The sequence below is a fragment of the Salvelinus namaycush genome, chromosome 17, assembly GCF_016432855.1.
Source record: "Salvelinus namaycush isolate Seneca chromosome 17, SaNama_1.0, whole genome shotgun sequence".
In the NCBI taxonomy this organism is placed as follows: Eukaryota; Metazoa; Chordata; class Actinopteri; order Salmoniformes; family Salmonidae; genus Salvelinus; species Salvelinus namaycush.
Window position 1 is genome coordinate 13,271,153 of NC_052323.1, and position 7,173 is coordinate 13,278,325.

The following is a 7,173-nucleotide window of genomic DNA, read 5'->3' on the forward strand; positions in this document are numbered from 1 at the left end:
CTCATCGTTGTTGGTGGTCAGGCCTACCACTGTTGTGTCATCTGCAAACTTAATGATGGTGTTGGAGTCGTGTCTGGCCGTGCAGTCATGAGTGAACAGGGAGTACAGGAGGGTACTGAGCACGCACCCCTGAGGGGCCCCCGTGTTGAGGATCAGCGTGGCTGTGTTGTTACCTACCCTTACTAGAGGGAGGTGTTTAGTCCCAGGGTCCTTAGCTAAGTGATGAGCTTTGAGGGCACTATGGTGTTGAACGCTGAGCTGTAGTCAATGAATAGCATTCTCACATAGGTGTTCCTTTTGTCCAGGTGTGAAAGGGCAGTGTGGCTGCAATAGAGATTGCATCATCTGTGGATCTGTTGGGGCGGTATGCAAATTGGAGTAGGTTTAGGTTTCTGGGAAAATGGTGTTGATGTGAGCCATGACCAACCTTTCAAAGCACTTCATTGCTACAGATGTGAGTGCTACGGCTCGGTAGTCATTTAGGCAGGTTACCTTAGTGTTCTTGGGCACAGGGACTATGGTGGTCTTGCTTGAAACATGTTGGTATTACAGACTCAGACAGTGAGGGGTCGAAAATGTCAGTGAAGACACTTGCCAGTTGGTCAGCGCATGCTCGGAGTACAGGTCCTGGTAATCCATCTGGCCCTGCCGCCTTGTGAATGTTGACCTGTTTAAAGGTCTTACTCACATTGGCTGCGGAGAGCGTGGAACAGCCAACAACTGTAACGATCTATTTGAGAGACAACAAGTCCTCATTGTACACATTTATTTATGTTTTCAATAAACATTGGAGACGAAATATAGTTTACATGTTGTCAACAATCTAAGCCAACCCCGTCTGTTTTCCGCATGTGTCGGTTTTGTTGCAAAACAACCAACACGTCCATAGGTCTTTATGAATGTGCTAATAGCATGACTTTCCACTGACACGTCTATTGTTTTAACGGACTTCATCAGGAGAAAGGGGACATTTCTGTGGAATGGTAATGCTGGATCTGCAGGAGGCAGATTCTCTACAAGTAAAAAGCCCTTGGTTTTAACAGCAGGACAATTAACTGGGTTGAATCTTATTTAACAGGGAGAGACCAAATGGTGGATTTAATGGAAAACTTTCTAGTGCAAAGGGGATTAGCTGTGGGGTCCGCAGGGGAGCATTCTTAGCCCACTTCTCTTTCTATGGAGACATGGTACTACAACTCCAGATGCTTTCTCTTCATCTGACTATGTTTTCTCTCATAGACTGAGAGCATCTGGTTGTCACAGTGGTGGCACAGGGCTACTCATTTCTCCTAAGTGGAAATGTTCTCTTTTCTCCCTCTCGCACCTGTCCATCTCCTCATTTGAATTCCATGCTTTCACTTTTACTTCTCCACTCAAGCTTAACATTGTTGTCATCTATTTCCCACCAGGTTCCCTTCGAGAGTTCCTCAATTACTTGACACATTGATAATCTCATTTCCTGACGGTGGCTCACCGCTCTTCGTACTTGGCTACTTCAACCTCCCGACGTCTGCCTTCGATTCCTTTCCAACTCTCTCTTTCCCCTCCTTGCCTCTTTTGGCCTCACCCTTTCCCAGTCCCCTCCCACTCACAAAGCAGGCAATACGCTTGACCTCATCTTTACTAGAGGATGTTCGCCTAATAATCTCACTTCAACCCCCCTCCAGGTCTCTGATCACTACTTTGTTTCTTTTTCTGTCCCCCTTTCCTCCAACCTTAAGCACTCAGCGTCTACACAGATGGTCACGCGCCGTTGCAATCTTCGCTCTCTCTCTTCCACTACTCTATCCTCTTCTATCCTATCGTCTCTCCTTTCTGCTATATCCTTTTCCCTCCTTTCTCCTGATTCTGCCTCTTCAACCCTACTCTCCTCCCTTTCACACAGAACTACCCTATGCCTTGACCTCTTTTCCCCCTCTCTCCAGTTGAAATGCTGTGACTAGTGAGGTCTGGCCACCGACAACTTGCCCGCTCGACCCCATCCCCTCCTCACTTCTCCAGACCATCTCTGGAGACCTTCTCCCATTCCTCAATTCCCTCATCAACTCATCCCTCTGACTTCAAATTGGCCCGAGGTGCTCCCCTCCTCAAGAAACCAACACTCGACTCCTCTGACGTCCAAATCCCTTTCTTTTCTTTCCAATACACTTGATCATGCTGTCTCTGAACAACTCTCTCACTGTCTCTCTCAGAACGATCTTCTTGATCCTAACCAGTCAGGCTTCAAGACGGGTCACTTAATCGAGACTGTGCTTCTCTGTGGCACGGAGGCTCTCCATACTGCCAAAGCTAAATCTCTATCCTCTGTTCTCATCCTTCTAGATCTATCCGCTGCCTTCGACCATCAGATCCTCCTCTCCACCCTCTCAGGACTGGGCATCTCAGGCTCTGCACACTGTTGTATTGCATCCTACCTGACAGGTCGCTTCTACCAGGTTAAGTGGAGAGGATCTGTGTCTGCACCACATACTCTCACTACTGGTGTCCCCCAGGGCTCGGTTGTAGGCCTTCTCCCTTCCTCTCTATACACCAACTCACTCGGCACTGTCATATCATCACATGGTCTCTCCTCATTGCTATTCAGATGACACTCAACTACTTTTCTCTTTCCCCCCTTCAGACACCCAGGTGGCGATACTCATCTCTGCATGCCTGGCAGATATCTCAAGCTCAACCTCGACAAGACGGAGCTGCTCTTCCTCCCGGCGAAGGCCTGCCCACTCAATGACCTCTCCATTACAGTTGACAACTCCACGGTGTCACCCTCCCAGAGTGCAAAGAACCTTGGCGTGACCCTGGATAACACCCTGTTGTTCTCTGCAAACATCAAAGCAGTGACTCGCTCCTGCAGGTTTATGCTCTACAACATACGACCCTACCTCACACAAGAAGTGGCACAGGTCCTAATCCAGGCACTTGTCATCTCCTGTCTGGACTACTGCAACTCGCTGTTGCCTGGGCTCCCCGCTTGTGCCATCAAACCCCTGCAACTTATCCATAACGCTGCAGCTTGCCTAGTGTTCAACCGTCCCAAGTTCTCCCATGTCACCCCACTCCTCCGCACACTCCACTGGTTTCCAGTCGAAGCGCGCATCCAATACAAGATCATGGTACTTCCCTATGGAGCAGCAAGAGGAACTGCCCTTCTCTACCTTCAGGCTATACTCAAACCCAACACCCCAACCCGAGCATTCCGTTCTACCACCTCTGGTCTCTTGGTTCTCCCACCCCTAAGGGAGGGCAGCACCCGCTCAGCCCAGTCCAAGCTCTTCTCTGTCCTGGCATCCCAATGGTGGAACCAGCTTCCCCCTGAAGCTAGGACAGCAGAGTCCCTGCCCATCTTCCGAAAACACTTGAAACCCAACCTCTTCAACGAGTATCATAAATAATCCCACAACACCTCCTCTCGCAACCCTTCTCACCACACCCCCTCCCCCCACACACCAAAAAATATATACTTTATTGAGGAAAAATACTTACTTACTATGACTGTGATATGTGGTTGTTCCACTTAGCTATCTTAAGATGAATGTGTTACACCCCTGAAAAAGGGGAGAAAGAATCACAATTGTGATACGGAATGTTTACTCATTGAACTTTTAGTGCAAATCATTTTACATAAGTAACAACAGATCTACAGGAGATAGATAGTTTTGTAGGGTACAAGGCTTATTCAAGTCACAACAGTATACACTGTACATCACTGAAACAAATACTATTTTCAATATATAATATAATAATATAAACTTTAACTCAGTAAACCATAACTCAATTTATCAACAGGCAATAAAGTGTTTGAAAAACCATTACACAAATAACACTGCAAAATATCTTATTAACAACGCACATGTTCATTCACAATCGACATAAAATGGCAGCTACGTAGCAGTACCTAGCAGTACGAAGCTAGCTGCAGCCGAGCAGGGCTCATATTACTCTCTGCAAACTTAACTAACTTCCTCAATATGTTACTAAGACAAACCTTAAACACTCTTGACATGTTAGCGAGTTATTACATTTAAATTACTCTTTTTTATCATCAATAACGTACCTGAAAAAGGTGAGAAAGAATCACAATTGTGATACGGAATGTTTACTCATTGAACTTTTAGTGCAATGAGAAAAAGACCGCGAATTCTCTGTGAACTTGAGTGGAGACCAGAGCAATCGATCTCAGGCTCATAGATTAAGAGCATTTAGTAGATCACAGATTAACACTTTTACCCACGACAACATAAAGTAATCAACATAACGTTTACACATTCCTCTCACAATTCGTACCCTTTTGTATGCTTGACGGATTTTAACACAATTATATAAATGTTATCAATCTATCAACTAATACTGAATGCATGATCTTCTTAACCTTAGATGTTTTAAGATCCTCACATACTTTGAATTTACTAATACTTTTTAATGTATAACAGGCTATTAGTATTTCCTTTAACCTGTCACAAATGCACTAACTGTAAGTCACTCTGGATAAGTGTCAGCTAAATGACTAAAATGTACATAGAGCAGACCGCTTTCAGATTGTCAATGCGGACCCTAAAGACTGACAGGTGCGGTAGTTCAGTGTAACTTTGATTATGTGTGCACATCATGGTTTACCAGCAGCCCCAAACATTGAAAGAATAAGCTACAAACCAGCCAAAACAAGCTGGTGAGAAACTCCACCCTCGTACTCACCTGGAGGTCACAAATTCTGTAGAGAAAAGGGTAAGTTAATTCAACTTGGTTTGGTCCATTATTATTGACTCAGCCCCAAGGTACCTATTGAATTATTTACTTGTATTTATTTATTTATTTTATTTGGAGATGTCCACTGATACAACACCAGAACCAGAGACTCTGAAATTGAACATTTTAAAGTTAAGAGTCTATCTGGTAAGAACACCTTTTTATACACTGAGTGTACAAAACATTAGGAACACCTGCTTTTTCCATTACATAGACTGACCAGGTGAATCCAGGTGAAAGCTATGATCCCTTATTAATGTCACCTGTTAAATCCACTTCAATCAGTGTAGATGAAGGGGAGGAGACAGGTTAAGGAAGGATTTTTTGCCTTCAGAACAGCCTCAATTCGTTGGGGCATGGACTCTACAAGATGTTGAAAGCATTCCACAGAGATGCTGGCCTATGTTGACTCCAATGCTTCCCACAGTTATGTCAAGTTGGCCGGATGTCCAGTGGGTGGTGGACCATTCTTGATACACATAGGAAACTGTTGCGCTTGAAAACCCCAGCAGCGTTGCAGTGCTCCTGGCACCTACTACCATACCCCATTCAAAGGCACTTAAATCTTTTGTCTTGCCCATTCACCCTCTGACTGGCATACATACACAATCCATGTCTCAGTTGTCTCAAGGCATAAAAATCCTTATTTAGTCTACCCCCTCCATCTACACTGATTGAAGTGGATTTAACAAGTGACATCAATAAGGGATCATAGCTTTCACCTGGATTCACCTGGTCAGTCTATGTCAAGGAAAGAGCAGGTGTCCTTAATGTTTTGTATACTCAGTGTATGTGTGCCGTTCAGATGGTGAATGGGCTAGGTAAAGGATTGAAGTGCCTTTGAACGGGGTATGGTAGCGTCAGGCGCACCAGTTTGTGTCAAGAACTGCAACACTGCTGGGTTTTTCACGCTCAACAGTTTCCTGTGTGTATCAAGAATGGTCCACCACCCAAAGGACCATCCAACCAACTTGACACAACTATGGGAAGCATTGGAGTCAACATGGGCCAGCATCCCTATGGAACGCTTTCAACACTTTGTGGAGTCCATGCCCCGACTAATTGAGGCTGTTCTGAGGGCAAAAGGGGTGCTACTCAATATCAGAAAGATGTTCCAAATGTTTGGTATACTCAGTGTATACCGGCGAAGTTGAATGGAACAAACTACCACAGCAACTCAAAGCCATACCGACAATAACCTCATGAATGTCAAAAGCTGGCTAATGATCGAGCAATAGAAATCTATGTAATCTACGTCTGTATCTATGTAATGTGTCTGTATCTCTGTAATGTGTCTGTAATTTTATTTAATTTTTTTGCACCGTGGAATTTGGGGACCACAATGGAAATAAGTCTATAGGATCCCTGTCACGTTTTAAACTGTCAAATACAATCTAGTAATCAATCAATCACAGAGAGGAAGACACATTTCAGATGAATGCCTTCAGTATCCACTTCCCCCTGTATCGTGTAGATTTCACTGAATGTCTTGTTTGTTTTGTCTTCCTGGTGCTGTGAGCTGGTAAACTACCGTCCCACTGCCTTTGATTGTTTTGTCATTTGCCATATCAAGTGGAACTAAAAATAATATAAAACGGGAGAGAGAATGAGAGAAATTGCGTGTGAAATTGTTTGTGAGATTTTGTAACAATATCTGGGTATTACATGCCTGTGTGGATATTCACCCTACTCTCCTCCCCACTGGGCACAAACTGGTTGAATCAACGTTGTTTCCACGTCATTTCAATGAAATTACATTGAACTAACATGGAATAGACGTTGAATTGACGTTTGTGCCAGTGGGACATGTCTCTCCCCCTTTTCAAATGGATGTTGATGCACAGGCATAGTACACATTAATGAAAAGATAAGTCTATAAATCTGGTCTGATTTAGGATAATGGTATTAGTGTACAGTATATTATTGTAGTAGACAGCAGTTTTAGCAGGACTAGTGTGAGAGAGAACCAGGGAAGACGGAGAAGGTTGAGTATGGGAGAAACTGTTTGGAAACCTTGGTAAGGGTTGTCGAAGAGAGAATAGAGAGAGGGAGAGAGGTCGTTGAGAAGAGAGAATAGAGAGAGGGAGAGAGGTAGTTGAGAAAAGAGAATAGAGAGAGGTAGTTGAGGAGAGAGAATAGAGAGAGGTAGTTGAGGAGAGAGAATAGAGAGAGGGAGAGAGGTAGTTGAGGAGAGAGAGAGAAGGAAGGTGGAACAGTAGTTCCAGCCAGATGGTGGTGAAACTGTTCTATTGTGTTGTCACAGTGTTGTCATAGTATTGTCCAGGATCTCTTCCCTGATTAGCTGAATGGATAGGTCCTGGTGATTACCCAGCAAGCTGTAGGGTTATACGACCTCTGGGTTGACAACACAAAGGCCTGTCATTTATTTGACTGGACAAGACCATAACGTGTGGATGTCTGTGTGTGTCATCA